The 18,183-nt window shown below is 42.4% G+C and overlaps 1 long non-coding RNA gene across 1 annotated transcript; it reads left to right on the top strand.

Moving 5' to 3' along the window:
• Positions 1–3,727: 3,727 nt before the first annotated feature.
• LOC140069490 (uncharacterized) lies at positions 3,728–14,169 on the top strand. Its single transcript, XR_011848795.1, has 3 exons — positions 3,728–4,069; positions 5,929–6,071; positions 8,730–14,169. It is a non-coding gene; the product is annotated as an uncharacterized lncRNA (long non-coding RNA).
• The last annotated feature ends 4,014 nt before the right edge of the window (positions 14,170–18,183 follow it).

Here is an 18,183-nt window from a genome sequence, read left to right as displayed (position 1 = left end):
AAAAAAAAAAAAAATCTGCTTCAATTACGTGCTGGCAAAGAATTCATAAAAACAATTTGGATGCTAGGAAGAGGCACAACAAGCAGCCTTCGTGTTTTGGAAAGGGGGGGTTATAAGGCATCGTAAAGAACGCATGCGTTTTTGACAGGTATGGCCAATTATCTTAATTTAAACTGGTCAAAAAGGCATGCGTTTTTTCCGATCTGAAAACGCTACTAAAAACGGCCTAAAAATCGGTAAAATTAAATTGCATGCGTTCTACGGCCACCTGTGCTTGGAAACACAGCACCAGCGCAGTGTGTGACCGCACCCTTAGGGCGCGTTCACACGTTGCGTTTTGACCTGCGTTTTCATTGCGTTTGAAACGCATATACAACAGCTGAGGAGGGGTGATTTGCCTAATTACATCACTGTTAACGCATCCGTTAACAAAACGCATTGTAAATGCGATGTTAACATTGCGTTTACAAACGTAAACGGTAATGTAATTAGGCAAATTACCTCACATCAGCTGTTGTATATGCGTTTCAAACGCAATGAAAACGCAACGTGTGAACGCGCCCTCAGGGTGAAGACAGACGTGGTGTCTTCACCCTAAGGGTGCGGTCACACACTGCGCTGATGCTGTGTTTCCAAGTGCAGGTGGCCGTAGAACGCATGCAATTTTTTTTTTTTTTTTTTTTTACCATTTTCAAACACAAATGCGCTTGCCGGAAGTGCGCCACCAAGCTCAGCCTTGCAAAAGGATTGTCTAGAATAAACAAAGTCTTTAAATATTTAGGTATATTATTGTTGAAGTACCAATGGCAATAATCCCTATTCAGATGACCACCTCTCCCCAATGTGCCTGCATTCATAGGATAATATCACTGACTGTTGTGCTGCAAATGCGACACAACCTGCTACCTGGACAATAAGGGCTTATTTAACCCCTTACCGACACGCGCCGGGCTGAGCCCTCTCCATAGTCGGTAAGTATTTGCTGCAAAGGTTTTGTACCCCTGTTGTAGATTAAAGCTTTGTGATACATAACAGACCTTTTATTTCTATTATTCTGTTTCCAAGATATTTCCAGTTTTATTTGTATGCTAATGAGGGAGTTGTATGAATCTAGAGCTATTCCTGCCAAATTCCCTTCCACCGTTGTCCTGCGTTTCTTACATGACAAATCCTCTATTTATCTGCTGGAGAGTGTAGTGGTCCAAGCAGGAGTCGTAGTGCAATGGATGCTGTGAATGCATCAGGCGTCCAACAGCCTCATTAGCATACGGATTAAAATGAGAATTTCTCATGGACAGATATAATAAAGGTGTGTTGGAAATTGCAGTTTATTTTTCTTAAAACATTCTTCCAGCAGATTATTATGCTTGTAGGGGGAATTTGTTGACTCCCTTTAATGCTCATTCTGGGTCTGACCTCGTAGATTTGGACCATACATGGACCTTTTAAAGTAAATGAAGCCATAAGAATTTTTCAGAGATAAGCGGAATCAGGGAACCAGTGAGTTCAGACTGAGAAACTCGCTGTGTGCGCTGGTGGTATTTTCTAGATCAAATTTCTTATGTCGGATCAGTCCATTGGTTTGAGGTTCGGTCCAGGAAAACCCATCTGCGCACAGAGAGATCCTAGGCCTTCCTCTATCACGCAATTGTCTTTGTCTGGTATTGCACAGATTTGCTGTATGGTTTCCATTCCATGATATGGAGAAGAGATTGTGGATAATAGAACACGAATTCACGTAAGGCGCTCACAGATCTCGCTGGGGCACCAAACGAGCCCACAAATTTATAATGGGGTCTATCTGGTTCCAGCGGGTTTGCATATAGCGCTATAATTGGTGTAAAAAATGTGAAAATAATTTAGATAATTGTGGCTCTCTGGTGCCCACGGATTGCTTTTCTGGGATATACAACACAACTACAGGGCGATTTCTCCCGTTGCCGCACATTGCCACATCGCCAGATAAGGGTGATGTTTTTGGTCCGTTTTTAAGCAGTCCGTTAAAAAAAACGCATAACGCATCCGTTTTTGACAGGTTTTACCAATTATCTTCATTAAAACTGGTCAAAAAGGCATGCGTTTTTTAACAAACTGCTTAAACATGGACCAAAAACGGGTTCAAAACACCACGTGTGGCATCACCCTAAGGTTGGTGACAGACTTGGCTTCTTTGCATCCTTGAAAAACGCATCATATTTGTGCAACATCCCCCACCGGGGCCTAGCCCTTTGGGGTGAGGCCTGGAGTCAGCCGGGGCCCGCAGTACCGGAGTGGCTGGCGGTTGCGGCCTAAGCACGCTATTGTCACGGTGCTTGGTACGGGGGAACCAGAGGGCTGTCCTACAGCCTGGCAGGTCTCCAGCAGGGTGGTGTTGGCAAGAAATGATGAGGGAGAGGCTGCTATAGCGGATCTCCCTGGGGCAACCCCTTAATGTCCCGAGTGTGAGTCTCTGGGTGATGGACAGGGTGCCGGTGATGAAGGCAGCCGTATTAGCAGGGACCAGACGGAGACAGAAGTTGAAGAAAACAACTTACAGTTCTTTATTTGAACCGGCAGGAACCGCAGCAACGTGCCTTTAACAGGTAGATGGGGTGCTGAGATGTGAGTTGGAGGGAGCCTCAGGAGATAGTTCACCAGCCTGGATGTAGAGGGCAGGCTGGGAGGCAGCTGTGTCCTGGTAGGAAGCTTCAGCTTGTCCTGTAGGGCTTCAGGTATCACCTTTAAAGGTAAGATAATACCCCTTTCCTCACTACACTAACTCTAGTCGGATGCTCCACTCTTCAGAGGCAGGGGCTAGGCTCTTCCTGCTCTGGTATGGGCTAGACTGAGATTACTCACTCACTCACTCTAGGATTCCACACTAGAATAATCATCCAGAACATTCCTGGCCAGGGGTTTTATTACCTCCCTTTGGTCAGGTGGTGGCTGCTCCTCCAATCACATCTCAGCTTACAGAGCACAGGATGTAACACAAATCATTGGACAACAGCATCTTGCATCATACAAAATACTTAACCTCTGCCTTGCCAGGCAGGATTCACCACTGCAATACCCCTATGTCCTATCAGAACCATGTAGTGTGATGTGGGTACATGCAGATGGGACGTATTCGCAAACACTCCCTCGCCATTGCATCGGCGAGGGTGTTGCATTTGCATATTTGCTTTTTCAATGGGTGTTCGGTTAAAGTGTCTTAACTTGGCGTTATGTCTGCGTTTTTTCAAGGCGGCTGGGTTATTGAAAAGGCATGCGTTTGTGGTTGGGGTATAGAAACGCATATAATTACATACACAAACACCATGGAGAACAAGATCAATGCGTTTTTACAAATTCCAAGTGACACTGCTGCATGCAATTACAGCACATCAAGCATTGCGTTTTTAAAAACGCAAGCAAACATTTGAAAAACGCATGCGGTTTCAATGCGTTTGAAATCGCAGGAAAAAACGCCACGTGTGTCACCCACCTACGTACAGATGCATTCACACACAGTGTACGAATTACGTTTACGTAAACGTGAAGTAAACGCAATTCTAACGCATTTCAAACGCAATGTGTGACGGTATGTGCATGGCAGGGTTGTTCTGACTAAAGAAATTTGTGACACTTCAGGTGTTGGGCCCTTTATTTGGTCATAAGACAGAAGTTGCGGCATTTGCCGCCATGTAATAAGCGCACGACTTCTATTTAACCCTGCAGGTGCCGAGCCCCGTGGTGACTGGGGGGTTTCTGAGGAGACCTCCCCTCAGTCGCCGCCCGCTGGTTTCCGCAGTGACCCTGATGACGGCGGCCGCACACTTCCGCCTGGATGCGGTGCCGCATACAATGTGACTTTGGCGGGAGGGGGGGCCGGTGCCGCAGCCTGAGGAGAGCGGGGACGAGTGACCTGCGACACACACGGCGTCCATAACTCTGCACACGGCATCATGTAGCCGGACCGGTACCGCAGTGTCGCCGGGAACATGGCTGCAGCTGCCGCAGCCTCCGTCCTGTACACACTGAGGGGCGAGGATGCGGCACCAGCCAGACCACCATTACACCCGGCTGTTCCCCTCACAGACAGCATCAGGTAAGTGTCTGCACCGCTCACATCCAGCACCGCAGCCTCCATTGCTTATTCCATGCGGCAGAGTAATGGAGGTCTATGGGGTCCGTCATGCAGAACATTGAGGGGTCCGACATCGGGACCCCCACTAATAACACGGACAGGGGGCACACATGCAGCTCCGGCCCCAGACTGATGAGGCCAGTGTGAACAGAGCCATGGAAAATGTAAGAACGTATTATAGGGTTAAGATTTGTAAAGCGCTGCAGAACCTGATGATGCTATATAAAGATTATTACACGCAGTCCTAGGGTTACATACAAGATAGGGTCTGTAGGTTTGTTCTTAAGTAGAATTTGTATGCAAGTCGGAGCTGTATACTTTATTATTGTAACCCCAGGCAAATTTTTTTTTGGCCTCTGTGGCAATTGGATTTTAAAAATGTTGGATTGTCATAAGAATCAGGAATAACAATAAATCTTCATTACAGACGCCTGTGATAACTGTTATAGCTGATTATTATAGCCTAAGGATAAAGTACAGTAAATTACCAACATCCAGAGGTCCTTTTGTAACTAGAGGTCATCTGTAAGTCGAGTGTTCTTAAGTAGGGGGCCTCATGTATTATTATTCAGGGTTTTCTGTTTTCTTGGGTTCACACCTACTGGTACCCACTTTATCCGGTGGGACCAGAAGTGGCTGAAGCCAATGGTAGAGCCACCAATTATATAAACCACGAGACCAGACCAATGACAGACTCTCTGATACCAGTGATAGACCTATTAATGACAAACCTGCTGAGACCAGTGATACATCTATCAATGACCAACACGTTGCAGCCAATAATATAATTCATGAGGCCAATGATAGACCCACCAATGACAAACCTGCTGCGGCCAATTATATAACCTGTGAGGCCAGTGGTGGAGCCACCAATGACAGGCCCCCTAATAAACCAGTGACTAGTAATAGACTGATGTGATAAGCTCTGTGCAGCGCTGCGTAATCTGTGTGCGTTATATAAATAAAGGAATTATTATTATTATACTCACCAATGGCAGATCCGCTGAGACCAGTGATAGACCCACCAATGACATACACTTTGAGACTAATGATAGACCCACTGGTGACAGATCCACTGAGACTAGTGATGGACCCACCAATGATATAATCTTTGTAACCAGTGATGACCCACCAATGATAGATCTGCTAGGACTAGTGATAGATGCATCAACGGCAGATATGCTGAGACCAGTGATAGACCCACCAGTGACAGACCCCTGAGACCAGTGATAGACCCACCAATGACAGACCCGCTGAGGTTTATGATAAACCCACTGGTGACAGATCTGCTGAGACCTGTGAAAGCCCCCAATAATAAACCCATTGAGACCAGTGATAGATCCACCAATGACAGATCTGATGAGACCAGTGATAGACCCACCAATAACAGACCTGCTGGGAGCACCCAATGACCCACCAATGACCGACTCGTTGAGGTTAATGATAGACCCACCAATGACATAGACTTTGAGACTAATGATAGACCCACTAATGACCAGACCTGCTGAGACCAGTGATAGACCCACCAATGATATAACCTCCAAAACCATCAGCAGTAACAGGATACTAATGATTTCTGGTCCATCTATGACCATCAACAGTGGCAATGGGCATGTTTGGAAGGCAGGTATCCCTAATGTTTTAATTTTACCAGTACCCTGGCTCCTCAGGTGGTATTCAGTGGTATAATTTCTGGGGTGGTATTTAGTGATGTACTGTGGTATTTATTCTGTCTGGGGTGGTATATAATGGGGTGGTATATAATGCTGTACAGTGGTATTTTGGTGTGTAATTATAATAATGGACGTTATGTCTTTTAGGCACAAACTATAGGAAGTTTCCCCACAGATACAGATGGAGAGATACACAGACCTCATGGCTTTGGATCCAGTGTATATTTGCCGCAAATTGTTTGTAGGTCGAGAGAAGACTAAATGATGGAAGCTCTTTCCATGACTCCGCAGTAAGTGTATTATATGTGGTGCTTCATGTTCTGACGATTGTGACATCTTATAAAGCCAAATGTGACTCTGCAGCTGCCAACAAGTGATATTAGGACATCGGGCCCCTCTGACACACATATTGCTTCTGTCTCTAGATGATCAGCTTCTTGTGCCCAAATTTTACAAGAAGCCTCAAGTATTGTTTATATCCATAGCAGCATTTTACTATTAACCCCTTAACGCTCTGCGCCGTAGCTCTACGGCGCAGAGGTATAAGGGATGTATGAAGAGGGCTCACGGGCTGAGTCCTCTTCATACAAAGGTGGGGGTTTTTGCATAATGCATAAAACCCCCACCGCTAATAACCGCGGCTATTAACACCCCCCCCCCCCTCAACCCCCCCTCCCCCCCGTTGCCGCCGGCGGCACTTAAAAGACGGCGGCGCGCGGGCGGCGCCATCTTTTTTTCGATCGCCACGCCCCCAACGTCATCGGGGGGGGGCGGCGATCGGTTGCCATGGTAGCCTCGTGTCTTCTTTTGACACGAGGCTATCTGGCAGCTGCAGATTCGTTACAATGAGCCAGTGGCTCATTGTAATGAATGTGCTGCAAAAATGCCATATATTGCAATACAGAAGTATTGCAGTATATGGTAGCAGCGATCTGACCATCTAGGGTTAATGTACCCTAGATGGTCTAAAAGATAGTGAAAAAAAAAAGTTTAAAAAATAAAAAAAATTAATAAAATATTAAAAATTCAAATCACCCCCCTTTCCCTAGAACGGATATAAAACATAATAAACAGTAAAAATCACAGACATATTAGGTATCGCCGCGTCCCAAAATGCCCGATCTATCAAAATATAAAAACGGTTACGGCCGGCGGTGACCTCCGAGGCGGGAAATGGCGCCCAAATGTCCGAAATGCGACTTTTCCACCTTTTTACATAACATAAAAAATGATCAAAATGTCGCACAGACCTCAAAATGGTAGCAATGAAAACGTCGCTTCATTTCGCAAAAATGACCCCTCACACATTTCCGTGCGCCAAAGTATGAAAAAGTTATTAGCGTTATTTTTTTTTAGCAAAAATTTTTTTTTCTTTTTTGTACACATTCGTTTAATTTTTGAAAATGTATTAAAACACAATAAAACCTATATAAATTTGGTATCACCGCGATCGCACCGAACCAAAGAATAAAGTAGGCATGTTATTTGGAGCGAAGAGTGAAAGTCGTAAAAACTGAGCCCACAAGAACGTGACGCATGTGCGTTTTTTTTTCAATTTTTCCACATTTGGAATTTTTTTTCAGCTTCGCAGTACACGGCATGTTAAAATAAATAACATTACGGGAAAGTAAAATTTGTTACGCACAAAATAAGCCCTCACACAGGTCTGTACACGGAAAAATGAAAAAGTTATGGATTTTTGAAGTTGGAGAGCGAGAAATGAGCCGAAAAACCCTCCGTCCTTAAGGGGTTAAAGGGATATTCCAGCATTGTTATATAGTAGAACACTACAGGTTATTCCTAGTGAATGTGGGCACACACATGTAGGATGTCAGTATACAGACAGTCCCCTACTTAAGAACACGTTACTTACACACGACCCCTAGTTACACACAGACCTCTGGATGTTGGTAATTTCCTGTACTTTATCCTTAGGCTACAATAATCAGCTATAACAGGTATCACAGGTGTCTGTAATGAAGCTTTATTATTAATCCTGGTTCTAATGACCATTCAACATTTTTAAAATCCAATTGTCACAGAGACCAAAAAAAAAAATTTGGCTGGGGTTACAATTATAAAATATAAAGTTCCGACTTGCATACAAATTCAACTTAAGAACAAACCTACAGAACCTATCCTGTATGTAACCCGGCGATTGCCTGTACTGTAAGAGGTAGTAGCTCATTGTATCTTTCAGTTGCCTCATCCTCCACCTACTCCTCCCCCTGACAGGCTGGAAGGGGGGCAGAGGCTTCCAACATCTACTGCACCTAGAAACCTACTTCGGCTGTCATTCTTAAGAGGGGAATTTCCTGGATTATTGTACCAGGATTGTGTTTCTAGGTGCCACAGAACCGGAGATATCCACGGTCCCACCCACTGATACGCACACAGCTGGTGACATCATTAGCATACATTTCTTTTAGGCGCATCCTGAAGTTACGAAAACCTGTACCTTATACTATAAAATGCATCGGCCAAGTAAGATTGGGCAGTCTACCATAACTCTCATGGTAGTTGTGCTTTAATATTAGCTGTGTGTTCCATATTTCTAGATGCAATGGTGCAAAAGATATATTCATTTGTAACTAGGGTTTATTTTTGGGTAGGGGTTATATTTCAGCCCTGTTCTAAAAATGCTGAAAGGTCTTATTTTTGGAGAAACATGGTATATAAATATAAACCATAAAGACCCCACCTCATAACTTACAGGACTTGTAGGAAGGATCTTTTGCAGACATAATTCATGCAACCTTAACAAACCTTGGGAATATCCGTGTTGCAGACAAATTCCCATAGTGGTGAATAGTAGTTACAGAAACAACATATTTAGATTACCCCATTCTTGCCGTCTCTATGTAGACGTCTGTATGTGATTGATGATGGGGTACTTGTAGTTATTGCTATATAATACTTCTCACTTCCTTTTTTTCCCCTCTCTCTAGGTTTTCCTGGCAGGAGCAAAGCAACAAACGTGTGACATCCCTCCCACACCCGATCAAACATAGTAAAACTTCAGAGCTTCAGAGCAGCCTTCGTCTTGGAGGGTTCTGTTTTCACGGATGAAGCCACAGATCTTCCACATTATTAATTATTGGGGCGTCATAAGGCAGAAGGCTCTAAAAATGACATGGCCGTGTAAGTTTATGTAAAGTGCCAGGGTCTCCAAACTTCTTAGATGTAGATTTTACATCAACTCTTCAGTCTTGTAAGGATGGATACAGATTCCACAGACTAATGGTCATAATGTCTGCTAATAATTGGAATCATCTCGGGCCTTGGGTTGGCGGATCTGTGATAAGGTGTTATGATATAGCAATGTTATATTTGTATACAGCTCTACGATGATTGCAGCCTCTCGGGGAGGGTCCAGTACCACATTGAAGACCTGTTCCCTTACATTGAGTACAAGTCGGACTCTCGAGACGGATCTGATCTGTTTACAATGTAAACTTTCCATGTGGATCAGACTGCTACATCCAGAGCTGAACGTATAAGACCAAAGTTGAATATTTTGGGGGTGTATGTCTTTAACCTAGGACATTTCTGGCTTCTCACCGTCACCCAGCAGTGAGGATCATAAGTCGCTGCTCGCTGTTAATCATTCACCGCTTTTCAGTAATCTACAGCATACGCTTCATTTATTCCAGTAGCAGTTAACAAATAGCAATGATTTGGTAGTGGCAAAAACAAAAATGCAAACACAAAGAAGCGAAAGGAAGTCCGTAGTTTTTACCTCAAATATTGTGCCAGGTAAAAGCCAAACCGGAAACTGATTTTGCATATGTCGCAGATCTTTATTTGCGAGTATGTTTGCAATAAATGCAATAATGTTGATTTTGCTTAATTCTCAGGTTACCCACCAGTTCTGAGGTTAGTTTTTTTTACTTTTTGCTGAATATTATACATTGACTGGTGGAGTCTGACCTTTTACTGTTCAGAAAATCTATAATAGTAGTAATAAGCTTGTAGTGTATAAGACGGAAAAATATTTTGGTTGATTTTGAGGAGCGGAATCCATATCAGTCTGTATCTGTACTATACACTGTCCACATATGGAAATTTACTATTTTAATGGGTTACACAACTTTTAGGTGTAACTTTCAGGTTTAGTGGACAGGTGAAGGTCTGTGGCAGCTACTGGTGTCTTATAGTAAGTCTGGAAACTTCTTTCCAGTACAGGTGGTCCCCTACTTAAGGACACCCGACTTACAGACAATCCATAGTTACAGACGGACCCCTCTGACCTCTGGTGATGTCTCTGGATGTTACTATAGTCCCAGACTGTAATGATCAGCTGTATGGTGTCTGTAATGAAGATTTATGGATAATCCTTAGTCTCATTACAGCAACAAAATGTTGAAACTCCAATTGTCACTGGGGCAAAAAAAAAATTGTCTAGAACTACAATTATAAAATATACAGTTTCGACTTACATACAAACTCAACTTAAGAACAAACATATGGACCCTATCTTGTACGTAACCCGGGGACCGTCTGTAATAAAAAGTTGCAGGGTTATCCTTAGAATGAGGTGTAAGATCGGTCATTTTACATTTGGTAATAGCCCTTCAGTCCTCCTGATAACTTCATGGTGGATGGACATTTCTCGCCTTTTTAACGTGCAAGAATTCTAGTTTTATGTCAATGGAACTGTTCATAATCTTGCAAATGATTTTCTTGAGAATAAATCTCCAAATCGTCATGAAATATCAGTAAAATGGTAACATAGTAAAATCGGGATTCCTATAAGGGTTAACTCAGCATAGGTGAAAATTGCAGGAGGGATGGCTGTCTGACCACCGGGACCCCCCGCCAATTATATGAAGAGGGGTCCTGTTTCCCTTGATGGAATGGAGATGTGGAAGAAAACATATACTGCCTCTCCTTCAGCCTCTAGTCTTCAGCTGTATCCATCATGAATAGTGCAGTAGTGCACATACCCAACCATTGCTCCTTTCTATCAGAGGATGCAGGACCCCTATTCACATGATCAGTGGGGGTCTAGTATTCAGATCATTCCACCTTCCATTAGGTCCTTGATTTGGTAAAAACCCTGCAAGCGCTTCTCCATGCGCATATGAGCAGCTATGCCAAAATATTAAATTATATGGGGTCGACTGGTTTACAAAATACATTTGTATAAGCTGTATTAGGAATTTTTGGGTAATGGCGAAGCTTCATCTGTTCTTAGCCTGTAATCTATAACCAGAGTGAATAGTGACTATAGAGTGTTTCTCTCCATTCTTTGTTATGCTTTATTTTACCTGTAGAGTCGATGCAGGGATATTGCATGTATTTAAAGTTTACCTCTCCTTTCAACAAACTTTGAATAGATCAGTAGCCTTGCGGGTGTACAGGAGGAGTGGCACTGTATTTAGCTACTAGCTATTATATTTGATAGATATAGACACATAGCTGCCGTGACTCTTTTCTGGCAGGTGAAAACCTAGCTGCTGTGACTCATCACTCCCCATCCCCTTTGTATAGACAGCAGTGTAATCTAAAACCTCAGCGAGCTTCTGTCCTTCTCACTAGCAAGATGGAATCTAGGCAAAATTTCATACAGGAAGGAAAGGAGCCAAGTAATTGGAGAAGGAAGAACTTTCCTCTGAAAAGATATATTACAAAGTTTCTTGTTGCCACTTGTACTATTCATTTATGCAAAGTTTGTTGAAATATTAGTGACCATTTTCCTTCAGATCACAGCTGAGCTGATCTCTTGGTCTCTGAGCAGAACGATACGCTAGGAACACCTTATAATTTAAGACGTTGTCCAATATTAGGGACACATGGCTGCTGTTTTCCAGAAAAGGGTCCACACGTTTCCATGGGTTGTGCCTGGCATTGCAGTGAATGGAGTTGAGCTGCAATACTGCACACAACCTGCAGATAGTGGTGGCGCTGTTTTTGGCAAAAGCAGCCATGTGTTTTCAAACTAGGACCTCATTCAACACCAAGAAATCGTCCAATATGTGCAGCCCCTTTAAATATAACTGAGCCTGGACCCATCCTGGTTGATTTCATGTCTCCTATCGAGCGCTCTATATGTTAACTCCGCTTCACTGTTCAATATTTTGCACATCTTTCTTCTTTTTTTTTTTTGCTCTTTCGTGCTAATTAACAATTTTGTAATGAGATAACGGGAAACGTGCAATATTAGTGTATGTACTATATATTTTACTACTTGTGGACAAAATGATGTTACAAGTTGTCTGAGAACAACAAAATCACCAATGTCTTCCATTTTTTGATATGTGTATAGTTCCATGAAAACATGAGTGTTACCTTAGCTAATCGTAGTGCCACTATAGGGGCCGCTGCATGATATATTAATGTTTTACTATGTAACTGAAGTATATACGTAGAAACTCAAGCTATTCTTTCACTTTGAGGTGCAGATGTCCATTTACAGCATGGTTAATGGTTTTCACTAGCCTCTAAGTATATTGAATCTATCCCCGGAGGTTTGTCTTTAAACTATTTTATGGGGTCCTATATTAAATGCATTAAGGATCATGACTCCTATATTATATATGGTTGCAGGTAGCTCAGTTTGCCATAAAGAAGCACAATAGCTCCAGAATTAATAAAATAATATCTAGCTCCTGCATTTTCAGTGTAAGCTATGTGCCATGTGTATTACTGATCAGGTGGCTTTAGGAGCATGTAAAAGTAAGGGGGTTACCCAAGCCAAAAATAACTTTGTGAAAATGATGCTTTAAAAAAACTAAAAGAAATCCTATTTTGCTTTTGTTTTTATGCAAATGTCAAAAAGGACCATAAACACTGGCTCTGAACCTAGAATCAGAGACGGATCAAGACCTGAGTAGAGATGAGCAGACCTGACTTTGCATTTAGGGTTCATCCCTAGCAGCTAGGGGGGGGTTAATTTACCAAATTGCGCGTTCGTCCTCTAATCTAGCAATATGTCCGGGTCATGTGGCCAAAAAGGAATTGGCTATGGGAAGGGCAGTGAATGTGTATAGTGTGGGTGAAGAGGATAGTACATTTACTAAGAATAGATTCCTACTAAAGGTAGTTACCCTGTAAGTCAAGGTCCGAACCATTAAAAAGCCTTGAAACATATCTAGTAATGTTTACTAAAGACTCTGTTGAGAGCTGTTTTGGGGTTCTTAAAGATCTTTTCTGAAGATTTTCAGCTTAAATAACGTGGGATAAGTCATGTCGGACATGAGTTGGACATTGAACTAGCTATTGAAACCAGTTTTCGGTTCTCGAATTCCTTTACTATACATTGGAGGCTTACTCTACTGAAGTGTGTGAAAGCCAAAAATATATCAGTCTGATGCCAACTCATGGCGTCTATCTCATGATATTAGGTAATGTGACTGATTGTAGTATAGTGATTTATAATGGACAAGAAACACGGAGACTTGTACCGTGCGACACATTGGGGCACATTTACTTAGCCGGTCCCTCGGAGTTCCCTAAAGTGCTTTGTCCGACGATAATGCACTGTGCCGTGATTCACTAAGATCACCCTCTTCCTCCCGGTGCATGTAAGTGGATAGTCTTGCGACACAATTTTGACGTTAAATCCTGCGCCTAGTCTGAATCAGTTGGATCGTCCGACGGCCCCTCCCCAGGTATGTGTCGCTTGAAAGCCGGAACCAATGTATACGATCGCGTGCGCCAAAATCCCCTTCTAAATACCTGTCCCAGCGGCATGATCCCTGAAAACCCGATGGAAATGAAGCATGAACCTGAGTCTGAATATATTCCAAAATCTATAAATTTGAATTTATTTTTCCAGCAAAGTTTTTTTGGTGCATGCCTGATATTGTAAGATAAGTGATGTATATAGTCCGGCGGCTTGGCAATACTGTTGTGAGCCTTCAGCATGCTGGCTGATCTGCGGGTTTGTAAATACGAAAATAAAATGAATAAAACCCTTTGAGATGGACACAGTATAAAGTGTATGTAATAGTATCCTCCAGGTATTCACGTCAGTATAATCTACTCCAATGGAGGAAGCAATAAGAACTGAACTTTGCTTGCAGTAGCGTACAATATGAAATACCTCTGACACTGTAATGCAACATAGCACAGTATGTACCTGTTGACGCAGACAAAGCCATACAATGTGTTAGATGTTTTGCAGCAATAACTGTCTCGCATGGTACAGTACAGGACTGGCCCATCAGTCCCATGTAGCCGTTATGCATGTTTAAGTTCTTATTTTTACAGTTTGGATTTATTATTTTTATGGAATTGGTTGTAAGCGGCCGAGGCTGCTCAAAATTACGTTTTATTTGTTTTGTCTAAGTATTTACTTTTGCTTCCTTTTTACCTTCTAAATATATTGCCTTCTTTTTTGTGTTAATGCTCATAGAATTGAATAAAGTTGAGGTATTGCTACTACTTCAGTCTCGTTTGTGTTTTCATTAAATTGTTTTTTTTTTAATTTTTATTATTTTAATACAAAATACATACTATATGATTCCAATATTAAAACTAGACAAAAGGTAAACAGCAATTGCATTTCAATTATTGCATATCATACACAATTCATACAATCTTCACTGCACCATGTAAGAGGTAGAAGATGTAAGAAGGAAAAAAAAAGAGAAAAGAAGAAAAGAAAAAAAAAAGAGAGAGAAAAAAGAAGAGAATAAAGATTAAAGAAAAACAGAGGGAAAAAAAAGATAAATTTTATAATTACCGTATATTCCGGCGTATAAGACGACCCCCCTACTTTCCTGTTTAAAATATAGAGTTTAAGATATATTCGCCGTATAAGACTACCCCTTTTCCAATGCATACAAAACACCGGTAAAATTTGAATTTAACATGGTCCTTTTTTTAATGTAAATTCTTATGACATGCAGGTATATAGCAGGAAAACTGTCGCTCATAAACATAAGGCATACAACAACAACATTACCATTACAGCACAGCCCCCAGTAGTATACAGCACAGCCCCCAGTAGTATACAGGACTGCCCCCAGTAGTATACAGCACTGCCCCCAGTAGTATACAGCCTGCCCCCAGTAGTATACAGCACTGCCCCCAGTAGTATACAGCACTGCCCCCAGTAGTATACAGCACAGCCCCCAGTAGTATACAGCACTGCCCCCAGTAGTATGCAGCACAGCCCCCAGTAGTATGCAGCACAGACCCCAGTAGTATGCAGCACTGCCGCCAGTAGTATGCAGCACTGCCGCCAGTAGTATGCAGCACAGCCCCCAGTAGTATGCAGCACAGCCCCCAGTAGTATGCAGCACTGCCGCCAGTAGTATGCAGCACTGCCGCCAGTAGTATGCAGCACTGCCCCCAGTAGTATGCAGCACAGCCCCCAGTAGTATGCAGCACTGCCCCCAGTAGTATGCAGCACTGCCCCCAGTAGTATGCAGCACAGCCCCCAGTGGTATACAGCACAGCCCCCAGTGGTATACAGCACTGCCCCCAGTGGTATACAGCACAGCCCCCAGTGGTATACAGCACAGCCCCCAGTGGTATACAGCACAGCCCCCAGTAGTATACAGCACTGCCCCCAGTAGTATACAGCACTGCCCCCAGTAGTATACAGCACAGCATTAAAAAATAAATAAACTTATATACTCACCCTCCGGTGGCCCCGATGTTCGCGCGGCTCGTCTTCAGTGTTCCGCACCGCCATTGATCTTCCACGGCAGGCGCCTAGTATGACGCGCCGCTGCTGACTGAGCCCTCTCCATGCAGCGGGATCCGACCACGATCGTCTTATACGCCGTCATTACCGGCGTATAAGACGATTACCGGCGTATAAGACGACCCCAGAGAAGACAGAAGATTTTTCTGTCTTCAAAAGTCGTCTTATACGCCGGTATATACGGTAGCTCTCTGGTGTCAACATCACATATGAAAGAGATTTTATACAGTATTCCTATCATAGCCTGGCCATGATTTCCACAATTAATCAAGATCATTACTCTTTATAATACCTTGTTCCCCAAGACATTTTTCCATTCTCCATGTGGAATTAACTAAAGAAATCATTTTCATTAAATTGTCATCATCAGTGTGTTACGTGTGTACAAATTTACAAATAAATAATATAAATAAACACATTTTATTTACAAAGAAATGTAACACATAAAATCTACAGATCATGTTTCAAAAAGTAAGTCCTCACACAGTCAAATTGACCGAAAATTTCAAAAGTTATGGCATTTAGGTGAAAATAGTTATAAGATTTGCATTTTTTTTTTAATATGCTACACAGAAAGGGTTACTAAATGTTTGTCAGTAAGACATATGAAAAATAGTGCTATTAGAAACTACTTTTAATCCCCTGAAAAACAAGACCCCATACTGCTACAGTAACATAAATTAAAAAAAAAAAAAAAAGTATATCTTACAGAAGGCATTAATGAAAGAAAAAAATGGCCTGCTCATTAATGTGGGAAACAGGGGTGGGGTTAAGGGGTTGATCATGATCCACCAGCGACGTGTAAAATTTTTTTTTTTTAATAAAGCAAAACTGTCATCAGGAGCCCTTTTTCTGGCTCCCCCATGCCCTTTCTGTATGCAGAGCTGTGCCCCTAGTCCCATGGGAGGGGCCAGTGAGGATCGGTTTCCCACCCTCGGTAAACTGCTCCGTCATGCATCGATTTCAAATAAAGAAAAAAAATCTCCCATGTCCCGCAAATCACTACCCCCTACTCTCAGGACGTCATTCATATAGATCTGCCCCACTACTCACTGGCCACTCCCAGGGGACAAGGGACACAGCTCTGCGTAAAGAAAGGTAAACTTTCAATTAACTTATCTTTTTTTTTTTTTTTTTTTAAATACAGTTCTCTATATCTTTAGCAATGTGTATAATATTCTCTATGGGGATATGGGGGAACCAGAAAAGGGCCCCTGATGACAGGTTCCCTTTAAAAGCAATCCCCCTATTACATCTTGGGGCAGTTACCACATACATAGTGTTCATCTGACCTATGGATCTGCCACCCTGGGGTCATATGAGTGGGTAACAATTAAAAATACACCAAACAAAGTACAGTATGTTCAACAATAGAACAACTATACCCATGAGTTCATTAACACATCTAATCAAGATTGAAGATGTGCATATATAAAACATCACGATAGAGAACGTTAACCCCACAAAATACTGTACATCTACATGAAAATAAACAATGCCATGCATATATGGACTTTCATCCACATCTCTGTTGTGGTGTCTTGTATACATGCATCTATCTTGATTAGATGTGTCAATTTGGGACTCTAAACCACATGTCCATACAATCCTGTATTTGGTTGTCCCAAATTGCCCTGACACGTCCCCTATAAATCCAACCAAGAGCAACCCCTGCATTCAGTTTGAATGTTCTGGCCATGCTTGTGTGGGTATGCTCATACTACCTCATACCCCCTCTGGATATTGTAGATAACCTGTAGTCCTAGATCACAGTTCTTTCCTGATGGACTTGTAAACCAAACATACCTTGAGAATGCTGATGCAGAAACATATTTGTTGTTGTTTTGTTCAAAAAGCAATTATGACATTCAGGACCTTGGGAAATCTGGGTGCAGGTGACTGCAGTTCATAAACGCATGGCATGGAGCTTCCTGAAGTGTCCAGAAAGGACTAATCAACTTAAGCTGAATGACTGGGGGATGGTGCAGTGATTGATTACTTCTGCCTGTCATGGACAACACACTTAGGCCCCTTCCACACTAGCGTTTTTCACGCGCGAGTTCTGCGTGTGCTTTTGACGCGCACAACTTGCATTGCACTCTGTCCCATTGTTTCCAATGGGTCTTTCCTCATTTGCGTTGTTTTTCACGCGCGTGCTTGCGTTTGCTTTGACGCATGTGAAGAACAATAGCATGTGAAGAACAATATATATGTGTGAAGAAGACATTGCAGATGTATGGAAACATCTGCAATGTGTTCTTTACACACATATATAGTGTTCTTCCCATGCTATTTTGTTCGCACCATACCGCGCGTATCTCCCGACAAGTAAGCAGATGTGCCGAACATCTGTAATCTATTCTGCACTGTGTTCTTTAATGTGTTTTTCACTTAAATGATCCTGTGTTCACTGTTTTTATTCTATTCTTCACTGTTCTTCACATCTGCATATTGTCGGGAGAATATATACGCGCGCGGAACAGTGAAGAATAGATTGCAGATGTTAGTATACATTTGCTAACTTATCTGAAGACATTCTTTTTCAATTAAATAAAACATTTTATTCCCGAACCATGGTCCCTTTGAAAAAGGCCCATTGACTTAAAAAACGTGCATGAAAAACGCACTGAAAACGCAAAAAAACGGGAACAACACGCGCGTGAAAAACGCAAAAACGCTAATGACTCCAAGCCTAATGAGCGGAGCATAATGAGCCAGCTCACTAAGAAGAGCCGTATTTCCCA

Source organism: Engystomops pustulosus, chromosome 7, assembly GCF_040894005.1.
Source record: "Engystomops pustulosus chromosome 7, aEngPut4.maternal, whole genome shotgun sequence".
NCBI lineage: Eukaryota > Metazoa > Chordata > Amphibia > Anura > Leptodactylidae > Engystomops > Engystomops pustulosus.
Note: the sequence above shows the minus strand (reverse complement) of the source record. Positions and strands in the feature narration are given on the sequence as shown.